Source organism: Oryx dammah, unplaced genomic scaffold (assembly GCF_014754425.2).
Source record: "Oryx dammah isolate SB20612 unplaced genomic scaffold, SCBI_Odam_1.1 HiC_scaffold_10, whole genome shotgun sequence".
NCBI lineage: Eukaryota > Metazoa > Chordata > Mammalia > Artiodactyla > Bovidae > Oryx > Oryx dammah.
Window position 1 is genome coordinate 25,204,689 of NW_024070194.1, and position 17,114 is coordinate 25,221,802.

At 44.6% G+C, this 17,114-nt stretch overlaps 1 pseudogene; it reads right to left on the reverse strand.

The window, feature by feature from the left end:
* Positions 1–1,574: 1,574 nt before the first annotated feature.
* On the reverse strand, positions 1,575–17,057 carry LOC120869455 (annotated as a pseudogene).
* Between the last annotated feature and the right edge of the window lie 57 nt (positions 17,058–17,114).

Consider the following 17,114-nt stretch of genomic DNA (forward strand, 5'->3'; position numbering starts at 1 on the left):
AGATCTGGACCCAACCTGACAGTGAGGGGTGGGGGGAAATAAAAGATACTGGGCTACCCTGGAAGTGGGAGATGGACCTTCCCCCAAATTTGCAAATCTGCACTGAAATCCATCAGTGCTGAAAACGCTCTGGGATTCTTGGAGTGAGAAAGTGCCAAAGAAAACCCGAGAAGGACAGTGAGGGACACGTCCACTTAGGGACGGTGTGAGACAGTTCTGTTGCTGAGATGCCTTTCAAAGCAGCCCTGTTGGTGAGAAACCAGCTTGTGCTTTTCCGTTATACTGCCAGAGGAGGCTGAGTGCCAGTCAGATCACAGACATTCAACGCTGCATCTATGAACTAACATGTAAAGACCTAAACTGTTGAGAAACCTACAGAAGAGAACAGCAAGGGAAACATGAACAATCTTAGAAAAAAATCTCAGTTGTTACAAAAGAAGAATAAAATGTGAGCTTTAAACATACTTTTTGCCGAGAAGTGACAGTCATTAAAAAAAGAAATCTTTTAACTGGAAAGGCATTCATATAAAACTATAGAAAATTTTAACACTTATAAACTGAAAATTTAAAGGTTAGGTTATTCACCAAAGAGTCTTGACCAGTCTCTACCAGCATAGATGATTGAGCAGGTAAATCCTACCCATCACAACAAACTGTATTTGTTTTATTTAATGGAAAGTGAAGCTCTGCACAGAATACAAGATTCCAGCTGAATAATTCTACATTGCTGCCGGATCAACAGATTTCAACAACACGACAATCTCAATTTCTAAGCAATAAAAAATTAAAATTTGCTTGTTACCAAAGCAAAACAATAGCTCCATATTTACTCTAAGCAAGCACTGAATACGAGATAATTTTTTTTTCTCTTAATATGTAGTCGCCAATGTATTACGTCACTCTTTCCTGAAGTTGCCAAAATGCTATCTCCTGGGTTATCAATACAACTTGAATTTCTCATACATGTGCCTTTTTTTCTTTGGCACAGTATGGATTCCTTCCTTCCTTTTTTGAGTCAGCCCGGTGGAATTTGGGGGAAGGGAAAGTATCCTATATACCAGGAAACTCAATATTAGCTCAAGAAATTTTATTTAATAAAAAAGAAAAGAAAGATAAGAAAAAAAATTCCAGGAAAGAATGGAAATAAATCATGTGCCCTTTGCAGCCCGCTCTTGGACCCCAAACAGGCTGCTCCTTCCTCCCCTCCTGTTGGCCTTTGAGAAGATAAAAATAGAAAAAAGAAAAATAACATCAGCATACATGCATGCAAAATATAATCAGATGTTTCTAGAACCTTGAGTTATTAATTAATCAAAAACCTTTTAAATTCTAGAGCATCTTTCTCTTGGTCTAGATTTTAAAAGCACAATCTCTTAAGTCCTATGTACTTAGATTTGAAGTGTATCATAACTTAAGTCCCTACATCACTGGTGTTTGTGGCCAACTATATAGATTGATCAGAACTGTGCTTTCCTATTTTTAAGATTCTAAAGCATCAGATATGAAGTTCAAATCCATGCATCTCAGTGATCAATTTCCCTCCCATCTCTTAAACAAATGATAATATAGCCACATAAGAATGAAAATCTTTCTGCTTTATGTCTCTATCAAAGGCCAATATATCTCTTTATGGAAACAGTTCCTGCAAGAAGGGGAGGAGTGAGTGCCTGAGAAAAAGGTCAGAGTACAATTTATAACAAAAGTACAATATTAGAAAGAGTGCTATAAATCATGCTTTAGTAGATTTCTTTATCACATCTTTCACAAGTAAAAAAAATGGGGCTATATTTGCAGCAACTCCAAGTAGAACATAAATTTAAATGATGTATTTGTTCTATTCACTGATAGGAGACTAATCTTACATTAATATATTTTCTTCCCGTCAAGAGTTATTTACATATGCACAATATTTCAGTTAAAAATAAAATATAAAACCATAAACTATATTTTATGGGAAAGCATGACGGAAGCCAAATACGCAAATCTATTGAAGACGTAAAAGTTTCCAGTAAAGTACTTTATTTTTGGAGAGGGGGTAACTGGGGGTCAAATAATATCATCAGTAATAGACAAAACAAACTGCTACCAGACAGTCTGATGTCACGGAGGCTCCCACACTCACGGAGCCACCTGGTTCTACAACCTTTGCACAGAGCTCCTGATCTGGCATGTAGGGGCACAGAAGCACAGCGCCTGCCAGTGCCTGCTAGTACCTGTCCCAGGAGCAATCCCTGTGACCACAGATGGGAAAGGGGTCCCTGGAGGACACAATACCGAAGTCTCAGAAACTTTTCCTCCCCAGGCAGGTATGACACCGTCAGCTCCCCTTCAAGTTACGGTAAGCAGCACATGCCAAGCTTGAAGTGACCGGCTTGCAGTGATCACAGATGGGTTAGTTCTGTTCTTGCAGCATGCCGAGGTCTGTAACATTCCCCTGCTTTGGTTCTAGGGCAGTGAAAAAGGTAAGACCTTGGTCCTGGTCTGACTGCAAAGCCAGGACAGTCTCTTCAACAACTCCAAGATGAGGGTTATAGGCATTTCTAAAATATGCTAAAGAGAAAAGACACGAAACTGAATCACAGGTGCCGTGAACTGTGTTCTAAAACATATGCTGGTTTAGGCTGGGTTTTTTCTTTTTTAAAACCACATCTCAGGACAATAAACCATGTTTCATAAAGTCCTTTAAAGTGATAAAATTGCTTTAATCAAAGAGTATCTCCTAACTTGTAAACACAAACTTTTTAGAATAGGTAGGCGTATTTCTAAAACTATGACTAAAAATCTTTTAATATTATCTTTTCTTCCCTCCAATACAAAAGAATCGGCAACTTAGAGCATAGGAAGTAGAGGGCAGGTTGCTGGCAAGCTAGGGTAGAGGATGGGAGAGAAGAGGCAAGATGGGTATATGCGGGGCAGGATTTAAGACATTTGCCTGTACCCCTGGTGTAGAATTGAACTATCTTATGTTAGGCCCTCTTCAGGCTTAAAATAATTGACTAGGTTGGGATACAAACTATTTCTGACTGACGAAAAAATTAATACCATTAAAACCCAATCATAGTTAATGCTCAAATTGACTTCCTTTCATAATCTCTATGTCAGAGCTTAAAACTCATAAAAGTTTCTCTCATTTCCAGAAGACTATGTAATGTTTTGTATTTTAGCATATGTTTATTAAATATAAAATAGCTATCGAATTTTACTAGCCATTTTATAAGTAACATTTTATGCATAAAGTAGGGCTTCCCTGATGTTTCAGCAGGTAAAGAATCTGCCTGCATTGCAGGAGACACAGAAAGTTTGGGTTTGATCCCTGGGTCAGGAAGATTCCCTGGAGTGGGAAATGCCCACCCACTCTAGTATTCTCACCTGGCGAGCCCCATGGACGGAGGAACCTGGCAGGCTACAGTCCATGGGGTTGCAGAGAGTGGGATATGACACATACACATGCATAAAATATATCAATTTGTATAATAAATCTGAAGTATGCCATATCACACAATTTGCCACAGTTCCTGAAAGAGGAAAACTAGCTGCTGTCTGATGAAATTTAAAATCTGTGAGCTCAGAAAACTGGCCCCAGTACCCTTTTCCAATAGTATCTCCCTCAAAGCTTTGGCAAGCAAAACCCTCACGTCTGGCACAGGATCTGATATGAGGCTTAAAAGGCTGGGCAGTATGTGTTCGACAGACTGGTCCATGGGGATACACTCCTTGCTCACTAGTGCCTCTGATGAAAAGAAAGTCACAGCCAAAAAGTGGACATTTTTCAGTAGGGATCAGCACAGTTTTTCTAAAAACATACACTTCTGTGATTCCAAAGAAGTAATTTCAGGATCTTTTGGTCTGAGAAGTATGTGTGTGAATTTTAAAATCTCAACTGCTGAATTTGGTTAGAAACACAGTTACCACTTTATAATTCATTGCCAAGCACTGGGGTCCAAGCGCCGTAACATCTGGTGGAGAAGGCAAAGGCTTTGGAGTCAGATGGGTCCGGGTTCAAAACAAACCCAATCTGATCACTTACTGGCTTCGTGGCCTTGAGTAAGTGGTTTTACCTTTCTGGGCCTCAGTTTTCTCATCTGTACAATGGAGCAGCAATGGGAATGCAGACATCCTTGTGGAACCTTCATGCCTGGCACTCGCCAGGCCTCAGGCTCTGAGGACAGGGGCCATACCTGTCACGTGACAGTCAAACCCCAGACCCCAATCCAGCGCCCAGCCATCTGTGCATAGGTAACAAATGCAGCTTCTGTGATAACCACCAGCGATCACCGCTGCTCTGCTTACAAAGAGTCTCACGTGTATGCTCCCAACTCATTCTCACAGCCAGTGGCGGAAATCAGAGCGAGCCTAGTTTTACACATGAGTCCATTGTGACGGTGACACCCAAAGGTTCCTGATCCATAGGCAGGAGCAAGGTGGGGATTGTAAACCAGGAAAATGGGTTCTAAATCCTGAAGTTCCTCCCCCTACAGGGGAGCAATAGCAGCTGACATCTACGAGTGCCTTCCAGGTGCCTGGCACTGTGCCAGGTAACGTGGGCGCATCTGCTCATCGAAGCCTCAGGACCACGCTGGGAGGCAGGACCCTGCCACCGGAGCCCCATCTCGCAGAAGGCAGAGAGGCAGCGCAGACGCAGAGAGGGGGCTTTGCCCAAGACCACTCGGCAGGGAGACAGGAGACTCGGGCTTCAGACTAACCGGTTTTGACTCCAAAGGTGGCCCCGCTAACCTGCAGGTTATGCTCTTTACCCACCTTTAAATGATAATCCACATGACCCCTGGGAGGTTCTCTTGGCTGAGTCCCCTGTCCTGTTTGTGTTACTGTAGGGTTTTCTAAATCTTTAATGAAAGCACACACAAGAAAATTGATTTTTTCTTAGACAAAATTAGTTGCTCCCTTTTCCCTTTATTTCACTGTGGACTGTCTAAATCTCAGAAAAAAAGAATTTTAAAATAAAAGCGAATGTCTCGCATTTACCCTTTCTCCACAAAATAGGATTTTATCTTTTTATCTTATTTTATCTTCTTGATAAAAGCTTGCGGTGCCAGGCCTGTGGTTGGTGAATTTGGCACTAACTCTACCCCATGTTTGCCCTTCTACAAGTAAAAGGCACATGGTTCCCCTGTGATAACCCCTGCGGGCCTGCGGCAGCCCCTCGTGAGTTCTTCAGTGGGGAAGGTGGGGGTGGTTCCCAGAGACAGAAAGGGGGGTCTGGGGCCAGGGTCAGGTGGAAACCAATCCCAGCTTTTACTACACTGTTGACAAAGCTGGGTGACAGGCACACGGAGTTCACTATGCTCCTCTCGCTCCCGCTGTGTACAGGATAAGTGCAAAAGGAGAAGTTAAAACTGTTAAAATAGCACTTTAGCAGAAAACAAACAAACATACAAACAAAGAAACAAAACATCATGATTTTATACTTCCTATGTGATCCTGAGCAAGTTACTTAACCTCTCTGGGCTTCAACTCCTCCAACTAAAAAACAAAGTGGAAGTATATGGGCACACTGAGCTCCACAACTGGGGGACCCTCCTGTCAGCATCAGATGCATTGGCATTAGACATAGGATGAGAGGCCTGACACACACAGGTGATCGAAAGTGGCAGCCATCCATCGTCCCCAGCCAAACATAAATCACGCCCTCATTTCTAAGATGCCGTGTAGAGAGGGTGGGCTTCCCCCGTGGCGCAGTGGTAAAGAAGCTGCCTGCCAGCGCAGGAGATGCGAGAGATGAGGGTTCCATCCCTGGGTCGGGAATATCCTCTGGAGGAGGAAATGGGAACCCACTCCAGTATTCTTGCCTGGAGAATTCCATGGACAGAGGAGCCTGGTGGGCTACAGTCCACGGGGTCGCAAAGAATATGACACGACTGGGCAACAATTAGAGAGGGTTCCCTGGGGACCTGAACTTCACCTTAAAGAGATGAAGCAGTCTCTGCCCTGCTGCTCTGTTCCTCACTGCCCCCGTCCCCCACTTCCCCAGGAAGCAGGACTGGGCATGACTGGAGCAGGGTCTGGGCCGAGCCCCCACGCACTGGACAGCAGGTGCTGGGAGAGCAGGAGGTGGTTCCCGCCCTGCTACGGTATCAGCACGCCTGGCACACAGCAGGTGCCCGGCTACTATCCACAGAGGACTGCACAGAGTGGCTGGGGGGCCCTGGGCAGGCTCTTCGCCTGACCAGGCTGTGAGGTGAGGGGCCCGGTTCGCTGATCCTCAAGCTGCAGGCTAGTCCTCCGGGGCTGGGATCCTTTGCCTAGTGCTGTGCGTTGACGTCACACAGGAAACGTATGCTCGTGCTGGATGCTCCCCTGGGGCCCCTGCTAACCTGACCAATGAAAGCAAATGCTTGCCTTCCGACACACTTAGAACAGTGCTGGAACCGCAGGATGAGCTCATGATTAAACTGAACTCCCGTGCGGTGCACTTTCACTGTTTGAACAGGACTTCGGCAGAATTGCCACAACCTGTGAAAAATATTAGAAGAGCAAATTTAAAATGCCGCCATCTATTTGAATTATGAATACTACTCTACATGGAAACGAGACCTTTTTATGCACCCTTCCACTTTTAAAATGAATTTATAAGCACGGGAGAAAGTAATTTTTGTCACAGTGATCATTAGAACACAGAAGAAAAATGATGTTTAAATATATGGCATTACACACACACACACACAAACCCCTTCATAAAAAATTTGAAAAAGGGAATGGCATTAGAAAAATATGTTATTAATCTTAAGATTCCAAATCTGAGAAAATGTCCCCTTGCTAACTAAATCATTACCTTTCAGAACATGTCATTTTTATAACATTTTAACACCATCGGAGTACCTTAGTAAATCGATATTTTCAAGTGCGTTTTTTTTTTTTCTCAGTGTTCAGCTGGTATAAGCTCACATAAAACAGGATCATCTTTTCTTCACTGGAGTCTGCTTACTAAGTACTTTTTTTTTTAATAAAACCGTGCTAGAGAATCAACCCAATCTAAGTTTAAAAGAAAACACTAAGCCACTGTTTAAAGGGTGTAATACATAAAGTAATTTACCTACAATTTTCATACTCAGGCACAGTTAAACCAAAGAGCTAACTTTATATTAATAAAACTATAATAGTTTCTAATTTCAAAATAAAAGCTGCTTTCATGAGTAAATGGACAAATTAAGCCCAGATAAAACACAGGAGTTAAAATGGAAGAAACATAAATATTCCTTTTTCTAAAAATCATAAACAGAAAAGGCCATGATTCCTGACTCATTTGAAGGAGATTCACTGAACCTCAGAAACTTTATCTGCACACAACTTTAAGGCAATATGCATTAAATAATCATAAACATCATTGGGATTATGGAGTTCCAAAATCAGTATCAACTGTCTGAAAGAAAATATTATGAAATGTGAAAAACATTTTTTATCTCTCTGTACTCTCATTTCATCTTACAGATGAAAATAGCCGGCCGTGAGGTCAACGAAGCTGAGGGAAAATGGCTACGCCAAGAAAAGTGAAGAAAAACAAAGAAATCTTAATTCTTCATCTCTCTCACGCACACAAATCAAACCAAAAGAAAATAAGTTAGACTTTGTAAAACAGAGGTTGAGAAATTTATGAATAAGGGCTTTAATCTTTCAACTTCAGGTTATCAGTTCGAACACATATAAAACTTTTACACATCAGATAACATAAAAATAGCCAGGACGCTGAAGTTCCCAAAGATCCGCAGATCGAGGAGAAAACGAACGAGGTTTCCCGGTCGCCGCAGCCCCCGACGCTGCAGACTAACTGCTCTGCCTGTGCTCTCGGCTCGGCTCGCGCGCTCGCACGAGGTCCGCTTGGGGAGAACCGAGCCGGGCTCCGCGCTCCCGGGAAAATCCATCACCCGCCGGTGGGAGCAAGCCACCGCCAGAGAGCTCTCTCCAAGTGGGGAAGGGGAGAAGGGAACAGAAACAAACGGCATGATTTCCACCCTGGCAAAGGAAAGGAAACGAAAGAGTGATTGCGTGGAAGTTAGAACCAGAAGCCAGGGGTGCCGATAAATACTTTCATTAAAAAAAAAAAAAAAAAAAAAAAAAAAAAGCACTGTTTTCAGAAAAATGATACTAGTATCGTGGGCACGGAACACAGAATTTATATCGGTGGGTTTCGGCTTCAATAACCACCGCACAGATGTTGGCGATAACGCCGTCGGGCGAGGCTAGTCGGCTCGGCCCGGCCCGGGAAACGGGTCCTCGCAGCCGGCACCGGCACCAGCACCGGGTCCACACCGTGCCCGCCCTCGGTCCCCGGCCCCGGGAGGTGGATCAGCCGGTCCCCCGTCCCGACTCCATCGTTGGTCTCCAGCCCCCCGTTCCCGGTTCCTGCCGGCCTCCGGCCCCAACCCCACCCGGGGTCTCGGTCCTTGCATCGCCACCGGCACCCCGCTCTCGGGAGAGACGGTTCAGCCCAGCCTGAGGCGGACCGCGCCGAGTTCCCGCATCGGCCGCTAGAGGGCGCGATGCCTTCACGGAAAAAAACGTGGGCCTGTTTTTCTCAGAATATGCGCCGGGGACAAGGCGTAATGACTGAAACCTCAATCTCTCAAATTAAGCATAATGATTAAGGATCACAGCAAAGAGAAAATCTTTTCGTTTGCCCCTGGCATCGGCCAAATCTTATCCCGAAGAGCTGCAAAATCCTGATGGATTTCTACAGGGAAGACAATTATTTGAGAGATTTCTAGTTGAGGGCAAGAAAAATGAAAATAAGAGATTACTGAAATAAATCTTGAGGAGGTGAAAACTAACACCCAAACAACACCACCACAAACAAATCTACTCAGTACTGCGGAAAGCACATTCTACACCCCAGGATGGGGAATTATTTAAGGGGACGATTTCACTCTTCTACAATCACTAAAACCTTGAACATTCTTGCCGGCACACAATGGAGTTAAATAACTCCTTCACACATAAAACGATGTGCAGCTCTGAGCCACCTTGGGGGACGTTTTTATTCAATAATCACCTCATCTGGGTTAGACTTTCTCATCTCTCTCACTGTAGCATAATTTTCTTTAGGAGCTGAAGTGTATAAACCACGCTGTGTCCTTAAACAGAGGGTTACACTCAGAATGTTCAAGAAAGCTTTGGCAAAAACTGCTCCGATTAATAGGAGAATATTGAAGAGCAGGTGATTCATCTTTTATTTGGTTCGAATAAATTGCCTTATAGAACAGCAGAACACTCTAATTCCAAAGTGACTCTCGCCCTGTCTGCCTCTGAAAATGAATGTCTCCCCGGAGACTGTGGTATTTGTAACTTAGAGCTTTGGAATTCAGTTTATCCCTTAATAAAAACATAATCTCTTTATCCAGAAGAAGACTCTTACTGCTACTTTAGAAATCAATTATAAGGTAGGGAAATTAAGAATTATTCCATCTAATTTGCCTTCTCATATCCCCGAACAGGTTTTACTTACTCTGCTAGTTCATATCGAAACCTCCAATTCCTGTTATCGGTCACTACAATTCTTGAAGCTGATAAAGATATTCTCTCCTCTTGTCTTCATGAAGCAACTAGTTTTTTAAAATTTACATATAAATAAGAATATATAATCCTCCAGAATGCCCCCCAATACTCTGCTTTCTTATAAACTTCAGGTTATACATCTGTCCCTGGCCATAGCCGTATGTCTCCCTGACACCTGTGTCTCCATTACCCAGAGTGGCTGTGAATTAGCTCTGCTGTGAACACACGGACAGCGCCTCCCTGACTGCTTCCAACCTTTCCCCCCTGTTTCGTGTATGTGCTTGTGCGTTTCTACATGCCCTCCACTCTTCCATCTTTCACAATCTCCTGCCTGAAAAACAACAACAACAACAACAAAAAACCCAGGCCTGTGTGTGCTCGGGAGATAATGCCACGCTGCTTCCCGGGGAGGAGGCACTGCTCGCGAGCTCTGTGCCCACACCAGCCAAGCAGCAGGCGCCCAGCTCTGTCAAGGGCAGCTCCCGGTCGTCTGGATGTGACTAATTAGTTTCTTGAGGTCATTTTTAAACTCTCGGTTTTACACTCATCGCTCCTTTAGGAGGGGAGAAAAAAAAAGGCAAAGAGGCAATCAGCACCATCTTGCAAGCTCTTCATGCAGAACTGAGATTGGATTTCAGCCGGGCTCTTCCCTTAGATGACCCCGGGCAAGGCACACGCCGCCCGGCAGCCCAGCTTCTCCTTTCCCGGAGTATAATTCTCCATGGCATTAGAACGCTAAGGGACAGGGAGATTAGGAGGAAAGACAGAAAAATATTTACCCATCACTGAAAGAATGCCCACTTTAAGACTGTGGATGATACGTTTCAACTGAAGAAACCCAGACTGCTGCTTTTTGTTGTTGTTTTTTTTAACTGAATCTATACATACCCAGGGTTTAAAAAAATTGTATTGAAGAGGGGAGGTTTAGTTTTTGTTTTAACCCTTTTCCCTACCTTTAGAAAGTCATACAGGTGTTTGAGGACTCCTATTCATACTCCATCCAGGTCCTTTAGAAATCCGTTGAAGACAGGTAGCAGGTGGGCTGGTGTTAACTGATCCCTGAGGATCACAGCAAGCTCGTGGAAGAAGGCCAGGGTGCGCTGGACTTTCCACTGGGTGGACCGCAGAAGGCAAGCAGAACTCAGCATTATCAAGAGCGTAGGTGGCATTTCTGAAGCAAAACTGATACTGCCAGGTGCTGACCACTTAAAGCTCTTTTTCATCAGAGGCCAGTAAACATGTCAACTTCGGCCACAGGTCAGTGGGCCTGGCCGCAGCTTCCCCGTCTCCTAATTAGCTGTTCTGTCCCAGCCTCTGCAAAGGCTCCTTTTACCTGCACGTCGGAGGCCAGCATCTTGTATGTATCTTTCAGGCAGTGCCAATTCTGCCAGCCCAGGGTGAGCGCCACCCCCAGGGAGGCTGCAGGCGCAGTGTTTGGCTATGTTGGTAATGACGGTCTGCGCTCGAGCTGGGTCGGTCACGGACACATACTGGTCTAGCAGGGGCTGTGGTTTTATGTCCTGGGAAATGGGAGAGAAAGGAAACCATCATGCTTGCAGGAGAGAGGGAGAAAATACTCATGAAAGACAAGGTAGTTGGAACTTAAATGTGAAAACAGCCAAGCAGAGACGTAAGAGGGACAAGAGGCCTGGACCGACTTCTGGTTTTGCAGGGGGGTGAGTTTTCAACCTGGACGCAAGTTAAAGCAGGGTTGTTTCCAAACTGGTCCAACACCATGTCACAGAAGACAGTCTAGAACATCCACATCTGGTTAGACTGGTCCAGGCAGCTCTGGAGAATGCAAACCCTCTCCTCTTCTCCTATAACTGCCCCAGCCTCTACGGCTTGAGGCCCTCACTCTGCTCACTACCACCTTTTTCCAATGGACAAAATGCTGCCTTCTTAAGACATTACCCACTAACCTTTTCTCTATAAGGACAATGGGATTCAGTGATTAAAAACCTTTAAGAGAACTTTCATAGCACAAGAAACAAGCCATGAGATAGAACAAAACCAAACATGGTTCAACAAAGGAAGTTGTCAAAAAGTTTTCAGACCAAAAAAAAAGGACTTAAATGGTTTGCATAAATAGACATTAAACATTAATATATATGTGTCAAATTCTTTTCTCATACTTCATTTTGTTTTATTAAGATACCATTCTAGATTGTTCGGAATACTTTAAATACTACTTGAGAATTTACTTTTTTTTTCAGTTGGAGAGGAAATATTAGCAACAGAGATTATGAACTAAGATATGTCATTAATATTGATGGAAGAAAAACATTTGGCTCCAACAGCCATTCTTAAATTTAACTTCCAGATAATGTAAAATGTTGAGTTGCTTTTCTTGTCAAGGAACAAACCTGTAATTTAGATTTATTCTCTTCGAAGGGACTGGAGGCCCCTCACGCCACTGCCAGTTCTGCCTGGACCCTGCAGAATAGAGTGGGCAGGTTAGCAACACAGTCCAAAGGAGGAAGCCGTCTACTGCTCCCCCTTCAAAGAACCCTCTTTCAAGGCCAGAAATGACTTCTGCAAACCAAGGCCAGAGCTCCCCCTGAAGTCAGTGGCATTTCTCTAGATGCAAAAAAATACATTTGCAAGCTTATATTTGATATCGCACAGGTCACTGACTGCAGGTGCATCTTACATTCAAGGCTGCTTGAGCCTCTTACAAAAGACAGGCTCCCGTTGGTGGGTACCAACAACCTGAGTCTGCACTTACCCTTCTTTAAGCCCCAGGATCCCCGGTATGGTTAACTGACAAACAGTCACATGTTTAAAGCATAGACCACTCCAGAAGGCAGAGCAAGGTTTGCAGGAAATGGTGATCAGTACCCCCAGCGTTTCTCAGGAATGGGAGAGAGCCTCCTGGCTGGACTCCAGAGAGAGAGGGTGGACAGGGAAGGGGAGGACCCATTCAATCTGAGTGAAAAGACACGGCTGATAAAAGAGTATTTACTTAGGAAACTGTTCTCAATTTTCACATGTACAAATACCTCTAATGTTTGCTGATGAACCTTTACATTAGGTTAACAATTAAAATGAGCAGGACCGTCCAGCAGTGACATATTGGTCTCTGATCATTGATTAACTGAGATGGACCTGACCTTCTCCTTCAACCATAACATGGATTTTCCTACTTGCACTTGAAATGTCATACTGTCGACTAGCTTAATGGATTCTGACAAATCAGCTCAATATATGATCCAGGAAAGTCGATTAATACACCGATAGATGCTTCACTTGCTCTGAGGCATGCTACCAGAACCTTCAATTCCCAAGGTTTTCTCTGAAATGTACCACTCATTTTAATAGAGGGACATGATAAAACAGAAATATTTTGATGTGATAACCTAAGACCTCAATTTCTCCAAGTTAATAAATTCACAGAGATTAATAAATAATAGATCATTTCTCTTCCTCCAGGAATTAATTTTATTCCCAAGTCTTCAGTGCCATCATTACATATAGAACTTATTCCTGGAGCCAAGTTAAGGTTTAAGTAAACCACCCCAAGTCAAGGCAACCGCAGAAGGAGCTGGGAGGTCATTTCCCCAGAAAATCACCAGGCAGTCAAAAGAGACAAGTGGGAAGAACAAGACCCTCTTTCCCCCGGACAGCTCTGGATTGAGTCGGCACACAAAGATGGTAGAGTGGTAGCTGGACCAGGGTCAACACAAGGGCTGAGGGGACCAGTCTCCCAGCCTCATCACCTCTTCTGCCTCATTGCTTAAGCTCTTTGAGGTTTTTTTGTTTGTTTTTTCTTCTTTTGCAACTAGAAGCATCCTTACTGACCCCTTAGGAAACTAAGAGTCAAGTTCAAGCTGCCTGACATTACCTCACGATAAACCAAAAGCCCAACTATGCAGACCCTTCAAGATCCATCACTCAAGAGCACCAGCTTGGAAGCACCTGTTCTTTCTTTTCTGTTTCCGTGTCCATGTATGACAAAGAAGCCCAAAGAGTACCACGTCTCCCACCAAGGTAAACATGACCACACCTTTCCACTTAACACAGATGGTTTTTATACTCCAGGCAACAAGGGCAACAATGTGAGCTTTCTTGCCTATTTTTTTAAAACACATCAGCAAAATAGGATATCATCTCATCCCTTACTAGTCAAAGGCAAACTTAATGAACTCTTAAACATTTAGGATTTGGACCGTTTTCATTCATCTTTTGTTTTGCTTTACTGGAGTGAACCAATGGGGGTAAAGGGAGGTGATAAGTTAGTTTAATCATGAAAACCAAAATATAAACTGTGAGAATGGACAAACAATTGGTACTCTGGCCCTGGAGACCACAATTTTGAAGATTGCCCATCACAGCACACAAAAATGAAAGAGTGCCAACACACCATGACTTTATGAGCACAGACTCCTCGTTGATTTTAATTCAATAGGCTTACCATTACCTGGGAAGGACCCCAGCTCAAGGGGGTCCGTGTGCAAGCTTAATAGGAATTAGGAAGGCATCAGAGCCTCTAACCACAAGCAAGCTGGAAAGTTGGAGAAACTTAAGGTGAGAAATAAACGCCAAATCATATGATATCCCTTACATGTAGAATTTAAACAAAAAGGTACAAATGAACCTCTTTACAAAACGGAAGTAAAGTCATGGATGTAGAAAACAAACATATGGCTGCCAGGAGACAAGGCAGGGGGAGGGGTAAACTGGGAGACTGCGGTTGATATAGACACACCACAACAGATAACTAATAATGATCCTCTGTGTAACACAGGGAACTCGACTCAATGCTCTCTAATGGCCTACATGGGAAAAGAGTCTAAAAACCAGTGGAGATATGTGTATATGTGAACTGATTCACATTGCTGTACATCTGAAACTAACACACTGCACATCAACTATGTTAGCTGCTCACTCATGTCTGACTCTTTGTCACCCCCATGGACTGTAGCCCACCAGACTCCTCTGTCCATGGAATTCTCTAGGCAAGAATACTGGAGTAGGTTGCCTTCTCCAGGGGATCTTCACAACCCAGGAATCGAACCTGGGTCTCCTGCATTGCAGGCAGATTCTTTACCATCTGAGTTACCAGGGAAGCCCACATCAATTACAGTCCAATAATTTTTTTTTTTTTTTTTAAAGAAAGAAGTGCTGGGCTTCCTCCTTGCCCTAGACGTGGAATCCAGTTCTCACCTGGGCTGGCTCCAGACTAGAGGAGAAAAAGTGATGAGCTACTTGGCTTTTCAAAATCTCTCCTCCAAGAAACAGCATCCACCACTCCATCCTGAGCAGCCAGGTGTGAAAGGAGGCCCGCAGGACAGGCTGGAGGTGACATACAGCTTGAAGGCCGCTGTCAACTTTACATTCCAGGAGTTGCATGAACTCACTTCCTCTCATCACTGAAAGATGTGAATGTCGGTCAGCAGTGAGATGGAGCCTTTAGACATTTAATTCCCCCAAAAGAAGCAGGTCTCGTCATCTCTGGGGATGGGGGGAAGGCGCTTTTTGGTCTCCCACCTCTGTTTCGTGGAGGAGAGTCAGTGTTATCAATCACCCCATTGATTGGTTGTCTAGTTATCCAACACATGACCTTAAGAATAAAATTAAATTTGCCATTTATCATCTCTGCCAGGATATATTAATAAAAGAAAATGCGGCTTTGTGATTTCTGTCACATCCTCGGTGACAGAGGGACAGGGCAGAGACTTACCATGCTTGCTAATATCCTGGCTGCAGAGAGCTCGCCCCATGGTGGTGGGGTCAGCCGGGGGCCCTGGCTGTCAGGGGCAGGGATGGGACCTGGCATGAACACTTCACTTGGCCCTTCTCTTGGCTGGTGCTGGGCCTTGTTCACAGAGTCAAGTTGGGCAGCTCTCTGTGCAGCTGATAATCCCTGAACTTGAGCTGCGGGAAGAGAAGTTTTGAGAATTTTAATAACTGGATTTGGCTTTACAACAAGACAGGCTGGATGCAAACACGCTGCACAAGCACAGCACCCCCACCCTGCCCCCTGGCCCCTGCACGAGCTCTCGCCGAGATGCTGAGGTTTACAGACATTAACTTTAGTCCAGCTAAACACCAGCCATGCACAGAGCATCAAACCTGAAGTCGAAAAGCCTCAATTGGGAAAATCAGAGTTTAACTTCATCATCTTTCACGGAAAGACAACAGTGTCCTGAACACTGCTCCGGGAGGCCCAGAAGCACAGTAGGCAGGGGTCCCCCATTTATAAAGTGGACAGCTGCTGGCCCTGCCATACACACACGCACATGCATGAGCTGAGGCGATCTTCATGGATGAGTGAAGACCTCGCTCCTGAGCCCCCAGGGCTACTCGCTCTTTCTGTCCACGACTTGACAACCTGAGGCTCTCCTAACAGTGAAGATGACATATTTCATATGCCTTTCTATAAAAACCAACTCATGTTTCCAAGGCCCCGGCTCCACACACACAGCACTCCCTGCATCCTGTTTCCCCCGAGTCAAATCCCAGAGAGTCACTGAAATATTTGGAGCTTGCAAAGACCACACCCTGCCGTGGCTAGGGCACGAATCCCCAACGTGGGGTTTCTTTCTGAATCTTTGGGGGTCCCAGATCCCTTTGAGCACTGATGAAAGTTGTGGGTCCTTTCTCACAGAGATTAAATCCGCATCTGCACGCTGGATTTCACAAATGCTTTGGGGAAACTGGAGGAAACCTCTGAACTCATCCCTGACTTCTCTAGATGATAGAGTTCTGGCCATTGCCTAAAGCCCGCCTCACACGTCAGCTGCTCTGCCAGGTCTTCTCCCAGACCTTTCCTCTGCCCCCAGGAGGGATGGCTTCCTGGCCTGTGCACCCACCCCTGCCCCGGCCCCTGACACTCCCTATGTAGGGGATTGTTTCCACAATCCCCTCAACCAGGCCATAAGGGCCTTGTTGGTCTGTTTGTTATCACTGCCTCAGCACCCAGTCCAGGTCCAGGCACTGAATAACTCAGCTTTAGAAATGCATTTTCCAAAAACAGACCTTTGTCTATAACTATTAGGAGCGATATGTTACATGTGCTTGATCCTTCAGCAAACGCTGAGTTAATTTCCTTTATGAATTTAAAGACACAGAATAATCACAGGGCTAACTGGATTTTCACATTTCCTTTCCCGAAAGGCTTCACAAATCTTTGCCTGGCAACAGCAGCAAGTGTTGTTTTTTTTTTTTCCAGTTTCCCTAACTCAGGGAAGAATACAAATCTAGCCGTGTTTAGAGAAAGAAGAGGCGTGATGATGGATATGGACCGCAGGGCCTGGCTCCCAGATCAGACACTCTGTGGGAACACTAGTCACAGCATGAAAAATACCCCAGAGAAGAAGTTGTACTTTTCCTGGCTGCACAAAGGCAAACATCTTCAGCTTTAGGTGAGGGCTGAGTTAACAGGCTCTGAAAGGAGCACTGTCCTTAGCTGTTCATAAGTAGAAAGGGCATTGTCACACAGGAAGTGACAGAACCGGGTCCAAGGAGCTAATGAAATTTCCACTGCTTAGGATGTGCCTGAGAACTGCTCGATTTTACCTGAAAGCCGGCTCCAGTTTTGCATGCATGGCTGAAAAGCAAGGAGGTGAAACCCCTGCTGGGACCTGCACAGTGGGATCCCCGGG